General features: G+C 43.1%; 1 long non-coding RNA gene across 1 annotated transcript in view; it reads right to left on the bottom strand.

Annotated features, from left to right (window-relative positions):
• Positions 1–15,962, bottom strand: part of LOC132343134 (uncharacterized) — a 97,222-nt gene that overhangs the window by 79,466 nt on the left and 1,794 nt on the right. The gene's annotated exons all lie outside the window — the stretch shown is intronic.

Raw genomic sequence — 15,962 nt, 5'->3', positions numbered from 1 at the left:
CTTTTAATATGTAGCCATTTAAAAAAAAAATAAAAATAAGAAAACATTTCCATTGCAAGCTGATGGACTGCAGAGTCAGAAGCCAAACAGCCTTTTGCATCATCAGGTTTTATTTAAAATAGGATGAGAGAGGAGCAGTGGTGGTTTAAAAAAAAAAAAAAAAAAGAAAAAGTCATCAGAGGAGCAATTTACCATTATTTTTCCTCTTTTGTTTTACAAGACAGAAGAAATGTGAGCCTTTTTGCCAGTGGAAATCACTTTCTCCTGCTTTCTCTCTGTCTCAGTTTGAAATGTTTAGTAATATACAGGAAATGTGGTAAGTGAGAGCTGCAGACGTGGGCTTCCAATATCAAGCCTAATTATGTGTCAGGCAACCAGCATGGCAGCGGCACTGCCCGGGAGCCACAGAGGAGCCTGCGCTGAGGCCTGGATCTTTCTCTCATTTGCTTCTCATTTGCATTGTAATCTCCTCCACATTTTTTTTTTTTTTTTTTCATTTCTAAAAAAAAAAAACACTTGTCCACGTTGCCCCAGGGAAAACCAGTCAACCCACAAGAAGAAGTAACTGAAAACTAGGTAGACCCACGTTGTGAATCAAAGCACAGGGGTGACCCCCCGTGGGTCCTAGAAAACGATGCTTCCATCTTGGAATTCCAGCTCTCTTACCACTGAACACACATCTGGGCTTTGTCTCAACCGAATGGGATTGCTCTGCACATGAGTGGAGCTGTTATATTGTTTGCTGTTGTTGCTCAGCCACTTCAGTCATGTCCGACTCTGTGGGACCCCACGGACTGTAGCCCACCAAGCTCCTATGTTCATGGGATTTTCCAGGCAAGAATACTGGACTGGCTTGCCATTCCCTACTCCAGGGGAATTTTCTCCACCCAGGGATGGAACCCGTGTCTCCTGCATTGGCAGGTGGGTTCTTTACCACTGAGCCACCCCCTGGAAAGCAGATAAGTTAAATATCACAGGGAATTTGATGCTACTGGGAAAATCGATACTCTTATGTCAGTGATTCAGGGCATCCCTTGTCCTCTTCAGAACAATTTTTGGAGGATGCCTGAGGTTACCCGTTAGAAGCAGCTATTGAAAGATGTAGATGAGGAGACCTAGGCTAGTCTGCTGTTCTGCTATTATCAGCTGGGTATTCTTCAACAAGTGGTTTCTTCTCACTGGGTCACAGTTCCTTTATCTGCAAAGTGAAGTGATTGGAAGAAAGTGCCTGAGGCCATTTCTACTTCTACAATCCTTTGTCTGTCTGGATAGGCTTGGATTGGGTCCACCCAGTACAGGATGAGGTCTGGGCTAAAGACGGTGCCAGTGGAAGGGGGATCCTGGTTCAAACACGAGGGTCTGCCTTTGTGCAAAAGTTACTTCCCATGGGGGCAATAATGTGAGAATCTCCCTTGCCCATTGATTTTCACAAGCAGTGATGGGGGATGCTAATCAGACTGGGAGACTGAGTGCCTTTGTGCATGAGAGTCCCGCACGGTGAAAGCTTAAATGGGATCCTGGCCACAGTCTGCTTTACCATCTCTCTCTCTCCACCTCTCTCTGTCTCTTGCTCTCTATCTGTGTCTCTCTCTCCCTGTCTCTTTCTGTGTTCCTCTCTCTCTCTCTCCTTGTCAACCTTTGTTTTGGTCTCTCTCTGCTTCTCCTTGTCTTTCTCCCTCTCCCTCTCTTTCTATGTCTGTCTCTCTCTCTCCTTGTCTCTGTCTCTCTCTCCCTTTCTCTCTCTCTCTCACACACACACTCACACCCCATCATGAAATGCCTCTGCTCTGAACGTGGGAGGGGATTGGCAAAGACGGTCTAACCACGCTAAATGTATGGTGTCCGTGACAAAGCGCACGGTGCCTAGAAGAGACAGCAGCGCTGCTGTGCGGCGGTCACAAGTGGGGCTGAGCAGGGAAAGGCTGACTTCACGAGGAGGGAGCTCCCTAAAGGAGGAAAAAGAAAACATAACCACTCCCTCTCTGTTTTCTCGTCTCCCATGGTTAGGAGAGAACCACAGGCTCCTAGCTTTTACTGTCTGGTTTTGTGGTCTTATTGAGGGCTAATGTGACGACAGACAATAATGGTTCTGGGGCCTCCTATTTTGAAAATTCTTTACTGTTTTCCTTAATCCTACTTACTCTGTTATAGTTGTGGATATGTTATAGTCCAGCAGGATAAAAGGGACTCCTTCTCGAAGCTGGTCCACCTGTCTGAACCTCTCCCAGAGTGTTATAGACTGTAGCTGGGACGGCCAGTGGGAAGGCATTTCACGAGTCATAAAGACAACCAGGGAACACAGCCCTTTTTGGGAATTCAGCGTCAGTGGAGAGAATGATGTTTTTATGTTGGCTTTTTTTTTTTTTTTAATAAATAAATTCTGAGTTCAAAGCACCTCTCCACCAAGGCAGGGTGATTCCACCATCAGGGGCTCATCTATTCTAGCCCACTGGTTTGAGATCAGGGGCTGATATTATCCCATCAAAGGGCAAAGGGCATCAAAGGATGGAATTTAAAACACCTTTAAAGAGCACAGGGTCATGGGATCTTTGTTAACAGCTTCTGTTAGCAGAACTGCCAGTGTGCGCCCTGCGCTTCTGCAGGGGCAGCAGGAGCCGATGATGGACAGCTTGTGATGACAGGGACCCAACAGGGGGATCACCCATCAGGGCAGGACTTCTGAAGGGATGAAAGGAGGCAGGAAGGGGGTGATGCTCCATCTTTAATAGCCTTTCCTTGTTGCTGGTTAGTTACACAGTCACATCCAACTCTTTGCAACTCTATGGACTGTAGCCCACCAGGCTCCTCTGTCCCCGGGATTTCCCAGGCTAGGATACTGAAGTGGGTGGTCATTTCTGTTTCCCAGGGATCTTCCCAACCTGGGGATTGAGCCCACATCTCCTGCATTGCAGGTGAGTTCTTTACCCCTGAGCCACCCTGTGTACCAAGCTAATGAGTAGATGAAGCTCCAACCTGCCGATGATGATTATAATGCTGTAGCCACCAAATTTCAAAGTTAGTGTGTGACTGAAACTTTTGCCATGATTTGACATACGAAGCAAAACTCTAAAGCAGTAGATAGATTAGGAAAATGGGGAGGAAGGTTAAGTGCTTGTCAAAGTAGTTAGTAGAAGAAGAGACTTCCAATCTGTCTTTACTCTCTAGAAAGCAAAATTGCTAAAGTAATTGTCAAAAATCTAAGATTGGTGGATGGGATTAACTGATGAAAGGATGAAGTGTGCTCTTAAGTCAGTGTGTCCTAAGTCACTTTGGTCGTGTCCGACTCTTTGTAACTCCATGGACTGTAGCCCTCCATGCTCCTCTGTCCATGGGATTCTCCAGGCAGAAATACTGGAGGGGGTTGATTTCCTTTTTCAATGGCTCTGAGGACTCCCATTTTGAAAATTCTTTACTGTTTTCCTTAATCCTACTATGTTATAGTTGTGGGTGTGGGACAAAAGGGACTCCTTTTTGAAGCTGGTCTACCTGTCTAAACCTCTCCCAGGGCCTTTAGACCATAGCTGGGGTAGACACAGGCAAAGCACAGAGAATACTGAGGTCAGTGGAACACTCTGTGATATTATAATGATGGATATCTGTTACTACACATCTGTCCAAATCCAGGGGGGATACAAGAACAAGAATGAACTCTAGGTAAATACGGGCTTTGACTGTGATGTGTCAATGCAGGCTCATCAGGTATAACAAATGGACCATTGTGGCAAGGATATGGATGAAGGGGGAAGCTGCTCATATGTGAAGCTGAAGAATACATGGGAAAACTCTATACCTGCCTCTCGATTTTGTTTCAAGCCAAAAACTGCTTTAAAAACCAGAAGTTTAAAAAAGCAGATTATCTGACTATACCACCTACACAAAATCCAGATATTTAGAAAGAGGTTCTTGGGCTCCAAAATTCCTTTGGACAGTGACTGCAGCCATGAAATTAAAAGACACTTGCTCCTTGAAAGGAAAGCTATGACAAACCTGGACAGCATATTAAAAAGCAGAGACGTCACTTTGCTGACAAAGGTCTGTAGAGCCAAAGCTATGGTTTTTCCAATAGTCATGTACAGTTCTGAGAGGTGGACCATCAAGAAGGCAGAGCGCCAAACAACTGATGCTTCAGAATTGTGGTGCTGGAGAAGACTCTTGAGATGCCCTTGGACGGTGAGGAGATCAAACCAGTCTAAAGGAAATCAACCCTGAATACTCACTGGAAGGACTGATGCTGAAGCTGAAGCTCCACTACTTCGGCCACCCGATGCAAGTGCAGACTCACTGGAAAATGCCTATGCTGGGAAAGATCGAAGGCAAAGAAGGGGCAGCAGAGGATGAGATTGTTTGATAGCATCACCGACTCAGTGGACATAAGTTTGAGCAGACTACAGAAGCCATTGGAGGGCAGAGGAGCCTGGCGTGCTGCAATCCCTGGGGTCACAAAGAGTCAGACATGACTTAGCAACTGAACAGCAACAACACAAGACCCCCTTGTGAAACTCCGTGTGCACCTCGGGTGGACGCTGGAAAATCAAAGTGCAGACTTCAGGCTGAAGAGGGGAAAACGTGTGGACGGTATCACATTCATTTAGATCAAGAGAAAAAAGAACTAAATTCTCCATTGTGCTTTTGCCTAAGTGAATGCAGCCTTTTCATCAACAATGGAAAGAAAATATCTTTCCATTTTAAGAAGGACTATACTAGCTTCTGGCAATTAATTACACTTAAAAACATGTAACTCAGTTTGACAAATTCATTGGTCATCTGCTATGTACCAAGCATAAAGTCTGTGGGTACCAGGATTCAAAGATAAATGAGACTTGTCCTCAAAGAAAGTTTCCTCTTATACAAATGCCAACTGTATTGTTCTAATTATTCTTTTGCTTCTTTTCACAAATCGTTACTGAATGGGAAAATTAAACAATGATGCAGGAGACATATTTAACTTTTCTTTTTGGAAATTCAAGATGTAGGGTTACAGAGGGGAAAATATGAAGCCATATTTTCATGTTTTATTGCCATTAAAAATGTTTTTGCATCTTTGTTGAAAAAAGGTTTAAGCACCATATACCTGAGACTAGGGAAAACCATATGAGCACGGTCAGCTGTTGAGTACATGCGGCCAGAAGCAGAGTGTCAAAGACAGACAAATATATCGCTTGAACATACATGGCAGGGAAAAAGGTTGAAAACTCCCACTCTAATCTACTGTCGATATGATTTCTAAGTTCATCTGGTGGCTGGTTAACGAAATCCAACCGCTGCACGTTTGAGGCATAATTAGGAGGAAGTCGGAAGAAAGGCTGTAATTTATGCCCGTGCCTAGCCCGTGTTGGCTTCCAAGAGACCTGACCCTTCCCCCAGCCTCTTTTGACCAAGCCAGCTCCGCTCACTCCCCAGTCAGACTGGACGCTACGAGTCCCACTGGAAGCGTGGTTTATGGATAATGTATCTACAATGGACCCTCCACTCAAAACCAACAGAGCAGTAGCACAGCCATCAGCAATCAGTCCATAAAATCTGCAGTTACTTTCTCTTTTTTTTTTTCTTACAGGGGGCAGGAAGCTAATGGATTTGAAATTGCAGAAGGAGACCACAGACCTTTTTAATAAATGAAAATAAAATTGAGTCTCCGGTGTACGTTGATCTGTAGAACTGGGAGTCCCCCAGTTCTCCCACTGTTCCCCTCAGGGCTGATTTCTAGCCTAAACCACCCAACATTTATAGCTGATAAGTGTCTACTGAAGGGTAATAAAATACAGTGTGTGTAGTTGTAGAGAATGTAACTTATCACTTTCATCAAAAGCCCCCTGAAAATGTGTTTATCTAAAAGGCTTGTATGTTTGTGTATATTTCAAATATCTCTGCCGTTGGACTGAGCTCCTTGGGCATTTAAAAGCCATTCCTTGAAAAGGCCTCTTTGGAAATTGTTTAGCTGTGGGTTCATGGTTACATTTCCCTGGATTGGAGACATCCTCCAGGTTACAGAACTCATACGAATGTATACAAATGAGACATTGACTATGGCCCAATTTTATTTTCTCACTAAATCACGGTCAAGATTTAAAGCCCAATTCATAAAGGAGGGGGAAAAAAAAAAAAAACATATGCGGGTGTGAGGTGATTTTTAACTCTGGCACAACTGATTCTGGGACCTCTCCAAGTAGGCAGCTGCCTGGTAGGTAAAAAAAAAAAAAAAAAAAGCCTGAGAGGTTGAGAAAATGTTCAGGATGCTCCGGTACAGCTGTGGGATATGAGCACATGTCACTGTTCAAAGCTAGTTGTGCTTCAGGCAGTTGACAGCTGGGGTACGGATGATCTTCTCTGAAAATGACCGGAGATCACTCGAGAAACAGACATAAAACAGATTTTTTTTTTTCCCAATCACTGTTCGAGTTATAAAGGCCCCCATGACACAGTGAGGTTTTCATTAAGGAAGGTGCCCACTACATACAGTGATGAAACAGTTGTTAAGGGAGTTGGAAGGTAATATATTTTCTCTGTACATATGGAGGGATGTGTGGGTTCAGGTATTCTTGCTGTTGCTGTTCAGTTGCTAAGTCGTGTCCTACTCTTTGTGATCCCATGGACTGTAGCCCGCCAGGCTCCTCCATCCATGGGATTTCCTGGGCAAGAATACTGGAGTGGGTTGCCATTTCCTTTTCCAGGGGATCTTCCCGACCTAAGGGTCGAAACTGCATCTCTTGTGTCTGCTTTATTGGTAGGCGGATTCTTTCCCACTGTGCCACCTGAGATGCCCATTTATAGAACAATGCAGGCAAAATGTTGCAGTATGTGAGTCTTTTCATGGTTCCAAAGAGAAGCAGTCTAATCTAGATCATCGGGCCATGCACAGAGCATCTGCTATTTCCCCATGACAGCTTTACCAATGGATTTAGACGTGGTATTGGGGAAAAGCCCCGATGGTGAAAGTGTTTTCCCAGACGATCACAGGGCTCGCAGTGCAGCTGTGCTCGTCCTGATCCGACTTGTTAGTCACCGTTTATTCTTCATTTTCTGTTTTGAGAGAGTTTGGAAACTTCATTCCTCCGGCTAACACGGTGGCTGCTTCTTTTGGGCTAAACCAGCCTGGGATTCCGGGACGCAGGTCTGGTGGCGGCACCCGAGGCCTCCGATCTAAAAGGCTTTTCTTTTTCGCCCAGTTTGAGTCAAGATCTTGAAGAATGAGTTGCGGCCACTCTAATTTGGTGCCACTATATTCATGAAGAGTCTCCTCTGGACAAGGTGAAGCAACTGCTGTTTTCATCCTCAGATCTGTCTCTCACAGTGTATGAAAGAGCATGCTGTTTGTATTGAGCACTCAATAAATAACTGCTTATCTTCACTGATAAGTCAACCTCCTCTCAAATTCCATAAGCTAAGGCAAGATGGCTGTTTGAGATGTTAAGTTTTAGTTTTCAAGGTCAGTAATCTATAGTATTCGAATTGGACAGCTGTTTATTGCTTTACTTTTTCCACATAGATCTTAAAATTGAGACACACAAAATTAACATTCCGGCATGTACTTTAGAATCTTTTAGAAAACAGAAGTAGCACTAAGCAGACAGATGTAGAAAATGGACTTGTGGGCACAGCAGGTGAAGGAGAGGGTGGCATGGATGGCAAGGGAGGCTCAAGAGGGAGGGGATAAAAACAATTATCCCCCAATTTAAACATTCACATATCAGAAGTAGCACTAAAATATAACTTAAATAAGTTTTTAAATATGAAATAATATTAACAATAATAATCTCTAATAATAGTCACTCAAAGACCTTGCGAAGTTCACAGCTCTAAGTGGTGGAACTGTGTTTGAAGTCCATGCTGTCCTCGGGCTTACACGTGCTCTTAACTACTCTGTTACATTTTAAACTAAACCCCAAATTGGGCCATTCCAGTCCGGGAGCTGCACACAGAGGGGTGCAGAGCTCTAGAGCCAGTACACTAGAGGCCAGAGCAAGCCAGGAGTGCATTTGAGAAGCTGACTCCCATGTGGTGCTCTTCCTGTTTGGAAAGCAGAGGCTGCGTGCTGAGCAGGATTCAGCTTCTGCGGTAGGCGATAACACAGCAGCGGAGCCACTTGTACGTGCCTCGTAATTCCAACCAGGGTCCCTGGGGTGGGCGAGCAAAACGAAGTACCAGGGGAAGACAAAATGCAATGGGGGCAGCGGTCACTGCATCTTCATCTGAAAATCTAGTGTTTGGAACCTACAAAAATGGCAGTAACAACAAATTCCTTAAACAGTAATACAGTAGAGTGGAATATAACTAGAGCCTTCTGTCTGTACCTCATTAAAAACTGTCCTATAAGAGACCCATCCCCCTTTAAAATCCTTTACACCTGTAGCTCGGGTTTGTGTATGTGTATGCATGCACACATGGGTATCCCAAGATTCTGTCTCAAACTTTTATTTCAATATACATATGAATTTATATATGTGTGTGTGTGTGCATTTAGTTGCTAAGTCATGTTTGACTCTTGGCAATCCCATGGACTGCAGTACACCAGGCTTCCCTATCCTTCACTATCTCCTGGAGTCTGCTCAAACTCATGTTCACTGAGTTGGTGATGCTATCCAACCATTGCATCCTCTGTCACCCCCTTCTCCTTTTGCCTTCAATCCTCCCCAGCATCAGGATATTTTCCAATGAGTAGGCTCTTTGCACTGGTGGCCAAAGTACTGGAGCTTCAGCTTTAGCATCAATCCTTTCAATGAAAATTCAGGGTTGATTTCTGTTAGGATTGACTGGTTTGATCTCCTTCAGTTCAGTCTCTCAGTCCTGTCCAACTCTTTGCAACCCCATGAATTGCAGCACGCCAGGCCTCCCTGACCATCACCAACTCCCAGAGTTTACTCAAACTCATGTCTATAGAGTCGGTGATGCCATCCAGCCATCTCATCCTCTGCTGTCCCCTTCTCCTCCTGCCCCCAATCCCTCCCAGCATCAGAGTCTTTTCCAATGAGTCAGCTCTTCCCATTAGGTGGCCAAAGTATTGGAGTTTCAGCTTTAGCATCATTCCTTCCAAAGAGCACCCAGGGCTGATGTCCTTTAGAATGGACTGGTTGGATCTCCTTGCAGTCCAAGGGACTCTCAAGAGTCTTCTCTAACACCACAGTTCAAAAGCATCAATCTTCAATGCACAGCTTTCTTCACAGTCCAACTCTCACATCCATACATGACCACTGGAAAAACCATAGCCTTGACTAGGCGGACCTTTGTTGGCAAAGTAATGTCTCTGCTTTTCAATATGCTATCTAGGTTGGTCATAATAATTTCATGGCTGCAATCACCATCTGCAGTGATTTTGGAGCCCCCAAAAATAAAGTCTGACACTGCTTCCAATGTTTCCCCATCTACTTCCCATGAAGTGATGGGACCAAATGCCATGATCTTAGTTTTCTGAAAGTTGAGATTTAAGCCAACCTTTTCACTCTCTTCTTTCACTTTCATCAAGAGGCTCTTTAGCTCCTCTTTACTTTATGCCATAAGTCATCTGCATATCTGAGGTTATTGATATTTCTCCCGGCAATCTTGATTCCAGCTTGTGCTTCTTCCAGCCCAATGTTTCTCATGATGTACTCTGCATATAAGTTAAATAAGCAGAGTGACAATATTCAGCCTTGATGTACTCCTTTTCCTATTTGGAACCAGTCTGTTGTTCCATGACCAGTTGTAACTGTTGCTTCCTGACCTGCATACAGATTTCCCATCTCTTTCAGAATTTTCCACAGTTTATTGTGATCCACACAGTCAAAGGCTTTGGCATAGTCAATAAAGCAGAAATAGATGTTTTTCTGGAACTCTCTTGCTTTTTTGATGATCCAGCGGATGTTGGCAATTTGGTCTCTGGTTCCTCTGCCTTTTCTAAAACCAGCTTGAACATCTGGGAGTTCATGGTTCACATATTGCTGAAGCCTGGCTTGGAGAATTTTGAGCATTACCAGCGTGTGAGATGAGTGCAATTCTGCGGTAGTTTGAGCATTCTTTGGCATTGCCTTTCTTTGGGATTGGAATGAAAACTGACCTTTTCCAGTCCTGTGGCCACTGATGAGTTTTCCAAATTTGTTGGCATATTGAGTGCAGCACTTTCACAGCATCATCTTTCAGGATTTGAAAGAGCTCAACTGGAATTACATCACCTCCACTAGCTTTGTTCGTAGTGATGCTTTCTACGGCCCACTTCACTTCACATTCCAGGATGTCTGGCTCTAGGTGAGTGATCACACCCACATGATTATCTGGGTCGTGAAGATCTATTTTGTACAGTTCTTCTGTGTATTCTTGCCACCTCTTCTTAATATCTTCTGCTTCTGTTAGGTCCATATGATTTCTGTCCTTTATCAAGCCCATCTTTGCATGTTCCCTTGGCATCTCTAATTTTCTTGAAGAGATCTCTAGTCTTTGCCATTCTGTTGTTTTCCTCTATTTCTTTGCACTGATTGCTGAGGAAGGCTTTCTTATCTCTCCTTGCTATTCCTTGGAACTCTGCATTCAGATGCTTATATCTTTCCTTTTCTCCTTTGCTTTTCACTTCTCTTCTTTTCACAGCTATTTGTAAGGCCTCCTCAGACAGCCATTTTGCTTTTTTGCATTTCTTTTCCATGGGGATGGTCTTGATCCCTGTCTCCTATACAATGTCACGAATCTCTGTCCATAGTTCATCAGGCACTCTATCAGATCTAGTCCCTTAAATCTATTTCTCACTTCCACTGTATAGTCATAAGGGATTTGATTTAGGTCATACCTGAGTGGTCTAGTGGTTTTGCCTACTTTCTTCAATTTAAGTCTGAATTTGGCAATAAGGAGTTCATGATCTGAGCCACAGTCGACTCCCGGTCTTGTTTTTTGCTGACTGTATAGAGCTTCTCCATCCTTGGCTGCAAAGAATATAATCAATCTGATTTCATTGTTGACCAACTGGTGATGTCCATGTGTAGAGTTTTCTCTTGTGTTCTTGGAAGAGGGTGTTTGCTATGACCAGTGCATTCTCTTGGCAAAACTCTATTAGTCTTTTCCCTGCTTCATTCCGTATTCCAAGGCCAAATTTGCCTGTTCCTCCAGGTGTTTCTTGACTTCCTACTTTTGCATTCCAGCCCCCTACAATGAAAAGGACATCTTTTTTGGGTGTTAGTTCTAAAAGGTCTTGTAGGTCTTCATAGAACCGTTCAACTTCAGCTTCTTCAGCGTTACTCATTAGGACATAGGCTTGGATTACTATGATATTGAATGGTTTGCCTTGGAAACAAACAGAGATCATTCTGTCGTTTTTGAGATTGCATCCAGGTACTACATTTCAGACTCTTCTGTTGACCATGATGGCTACTCCATTTCTTCTAAGGGATTCCTGCCGACAGTAGTAGATATAATGGTCATCTGAGTTAAATTCACCCATTCTGGTCCATTTTACCCCACGTCCAAGGTAAGAGAAATCCACATAAAATGGGAGGTGTTGCGAGAGGGCATCAGAGGGCAGACACATTGAAACCATAATTGGTCTCCTTACATATGCATAAATTTCAATACTTAATCAATTACTACCATATTAAATCAATACATTAAATGGGATCTTGGAAGTAGCTAAAGAAACTAGCATCATTTAGTGTAAACAGTTAAATTAGTTTTTTTTTTTTTTCATTTTCGAGTAGGGGTTGTAAAGCTATAGTGGTGGAGGTTTAGTTGCTAAGTTGTCTCCAACTCTTACGACCCCATTGGCTGTAGCCCATCAGGCTCCTCTGTCCATAGAATTCTCCAGGCCAGAATACTGGAGTGGATTGCCATTTCCTTCTCCAGGGAACCCTCCCCGCACAAGGATCCAATCTGAGTCTCCTGCATTGTGGGCACTGGTTTCTTGCATTTCAGATTTGTTTACAGACTGTTTCCCACCAGGGAAAGCAATGGGGACATAATCAAATGGGCATCAAACCAGCTATGACCTCAAAACATTTCCTGGAATTCAAAATAGCTTCCATCCAAATCTACGCATCAAACTCTTTCTGCTTGAAGCAATTTCCTAATTCACTGAATTTCAAGACATGACACATAAAATGACGAGTGGGTTCATCAACATATTCAGAAAATGAATCTTTCTCAAAAGGCCAAGTAGCAAAACTTGGTTTAAGGAACTTTTGCAACAGAATAATGATAATAATTTTTAATAGTTTAGAAAATCCTGAGGAAAGTACATGCGCTCGTTATTTGACTTTTGACGTCTCTCCTTTCCTTTCTCCTGTTCAAAGTCCTTTCTTTGCTACTTCACATTGTCCTCAGCTTCACGCTGAACTCTGGTGCCCTCGAAAATGCCTGCCTGGGCCAAGGGCATTTCAGAGAAGCATAGGGTCCCGTTTTGATTCTACAGACATTATTACAACTTATTTTTATAGAGTCAAGCCAAGCCAAATGGAACTCATTTCAATAGTTGACAAATTACCAAAATAGCCCATATTATAAATTGTGTCTCCTGTAATATATTGAGCTTCTTCCGCAAGAGGAAATCAGAGATGGATTCCATTTTAGCCAGTTAGGATATATCCAAATACTTTTAATTTTCGACCCAGGCTGTTAAACAAATTAAAAAGTCTGAAGACCTCTGCAGATTTTGGACACACATATCAACAAGGGTGGAGCAGACAGGAAATGTCAGTCGTTTTGTGTTCTGGGTAAAGCACCTTGCCTGGAGGCACGGAGGTGGAGAAACTACCCCTATTTCTCTCCTTTAGGGATTCCCTCCACCCTGTAGGGGACGCAGGGTTTCAAGTCTGACTCTCAGACAAGCAGAGGGAGGAACAGTTGAAGTGAGTTCAAAAGAGCTGTCAAGGAGTCTCGTCTCAGGTGAACCCAAGTGCTCTGCTGTTAGCCACAGAAGGAGCCAACTGCAGTGATTTCTCCGCCACATGTGCTGGCAAGAGACTGCAGCCCTGTTCACTTTCCTAATGCTTGACTCCTGTGCTCTCACACACACACTTCAGAGAGGATTGCTTTTCATATGTATTTTTAGTTACATTTTTTAAATGCTCACTTCCTGGAAATCAACTGTTAATGGAACTCCCGACTCTGGTTACATTATTGATTTATAGAGCTCTGACTGGCCAAATGTACAGCTTTCCCCAAGAAAATGATCATGTCTATGCTGATCACTTCCTGAATACACTGATTTTCTGGCCAATCTCTAGAATGACTTCAGAAGTCTCTCTTTTGGCTCCTGAGAGTTTTATTTCATGATTTGCATCTTTTCTCTCTCCTTGACAGTCAAGCCACCTTGATGCATCAATTTTTATTCCAGCAGGTGCTTTAAAGACATCTTGAGTGAAGATGTGAAGTGTGCGTGTGTAAGTAGTGGATCTTATCTGCAAAATAAATGAATGTTATCCTTCTATGACAATTCCATCAGAAACCTCGTCAAAATAGATGGATTTCCTTGTGACAGTTAATTTTCACTCAGCACTGATTTGTTTAGATCAAAGGTGAAATGACCAATCATCCAATTAAATGCTTTCTGATTTATTTTAAAGCTGGGAATTTCTTTTCCAAAATGGAGGGTTTTTAATATGTTGGTATTTTTCAGAAGCTACAGAAAGATACTCAAGTTGGAACTGAACCAAATGAGTTCTCTTTGCTTTCCTCCAGGTGCTCCTAGGACACTGTTCCCTCAGATTTCAGATCATAAGCCACCAGATTGGAGGCTTATCCATGTGATACAAATACCCACCCACAAAAGTACCTAGCCAGCAAAACTGCTCCAGATAGCTAAGCATACAAGTCCTTCTATATCCTCAGAGGTGAAACCAATATTTAGAAGTTTTATTAAAGCACTCATTAACCGGCCATCACGCATGCTCAGTTGCTAAGTCATGTCTGACTCTTTGTAACCCCATGGACTGTAGCCTGCCAGGCTCCTCTGTCTGTGCGATTCCCCAAGCAAGAATAGTGGAGTGGGGTGCCACTTCCTTCTCCAGGGGATCTTCCCGACCCGGAGATCGAACCTGCCCCTCCAGTGTCTCCTGCATTGGCAGATGGATGCTTTACCACTGAGCCAACAGGGATACCCGTTAACCGCCTACTACATGGAAATTACACCCAAGGCACCATGTTGAATTTTCAGTCCTAAAAAAATATTTTTAAGGTTTCTTTGAAATATTAACGATGAGGCTTTTTAATTCATTAAATCTGGACTTGAATTCTTCCTTTGTTGCTGTGTGATTTTGGACAAACTACTAACCAGTTTTCAATGTTTTTGTCATCAGCTAGAAGTAAACACTTAATGTGCTGTAGAATCAAAATTAATTGTACATATTAATTATTGTCATTTTCCCCTGTTTAAAGGTAACTTCCTCAATTTTAACATTCAAATGATTGTTGCCACTTTTACTGTTACTAATGATGATAAGAGCTTATCTTTATGGCTAACAAACACATGAAAAGATGCTCAACATCACTCATTATCAGAGAAATGCATATCAAAACCACAATGAGGTACCATCTCACGCCGGTCAGAATGGCTACTATCAAAAAGTCTACAAACAATAAATGCTGGAGAGGGTGGGGAGAAAAGGGAACCCTCTTACACTGTTGGTGGGAATGCAAACTAGTACAGCCACTATGGAGAACAGTGTAGAGATTCCTTAAAAAACTGGAAATAGAACTGCCATATGACCCAGCAATCCCACTGCTGGGCATACACACCGAGGAAACCAGAATTGAAAGAGACACGTGTACCCCAAGGTTCATCGCAGCTCTGTTTATAATAGCCAGGGCATGGAAGCAACCTAGCTGTCCATCGGCAGACGAATGGATAAGAAGCTGTGGTACAGATACACAATGGAGTATTACTCAGCCATTAAAAAGAATACATTTGAGTCAGTTCTAATTAGGTAGATGAAACTGAAGCCTAGTATACAGAGTGAAGTAAGTCAGAAAGAAAGACCAATACAGTATATTAACATGCTGCTACTACTGCTGCTGCTAAGTCGCTTTAGTCGTGTCCGACTCTGTGCGACCCCATAGACGGCAGCCCACCAGGCTCCTCTGTCCCTGGGATTCTCCAGGCAAGAATACTGGAGTGGGTTGCCATTTCCTTCTCCAATGCATGAAAGTGAAAAGTGAAAGTGAAGTCGATCAGTCGTTTCCGACTCTTAGCGACCCCCATGGACTGCAGGCTCCTCCGTCCATGAGATTTTCCAAGCAAGAGTACTGGAGTGGGGTGCCATTGCCTTCTCTGTATATTAACATATATATATATATATATGGAATTTAGGAAGATGGTAATGATGACCCTATATGTAAGACAGCAAAAGAGACACAGATATAAAGAACAGACTGTTGGACTCTGTGGGAAAAGGCGAGGGTGGAATGATTTGAGAGAATAGCATTGAAATATGTATATTACCATATGTGAAAGGGATCACCAGTCCAGATTCGATGCATGAGACAGGGTGCACATGGCCGGTGCACTGGGATGACCCTGAGGGATGGGATGGGGAGGGAGGTGGAAGGGGCGTTCAGGATGGGGACACAGGTACACCTGTGGCTGATTCATGTCAATGTATGGCCAAAATCACAATATTGTAAAGTAATTAGCCTGAAACTAAAATAAATAAACTTACCAAAAAATAAAAGACCTTATCTTTAACAGTTCCTGTATATCAATACCCCAGAAACATACGACCTCATTTAATAATTAACACATTAATAAAGTTGCTTATAAACATCAAAACAAGGATTTGAATCCAAAGTCTATACTGTTCCTTCTAGTGATAAAATGATCGATAAAATGACTTAGAAGCTTAAATCAGACAATTTTATAATTATATAAACTGGTGTCACAAACACATTCTGTGTGTGTGTGTGTGTGTTTAATACAACCACAGTGCTTAGTTGCTCTGTTGTATCGGACTCTTTGTGACCCCAGGGACAGTAACCTGCCAGGCTCCTCTGTTCAGGGGATTCTCCAGGCAAGAATGCCG

Source organism: Bos taurus, chromosome 19 (assembly GCF_002263795.3).
Source record: "Bos taurus isolate L1 Dominette 01449 registration number 42190680 breed Hereford chromosome 19, ARS-UCD2.0, whole genome shotgun sequence".
In the NCBI taxonomy this organism is placed as follows: Eukaryota; Metazoa; Chordata; class Mammalia; order Artiodactyla; family Bovidae; genus Bos; species Bos taurus.
Note: the sequence above shows the minus strand (reverse complement) of the source record. Positions and strands in the feature narration are given on the sequence as shown.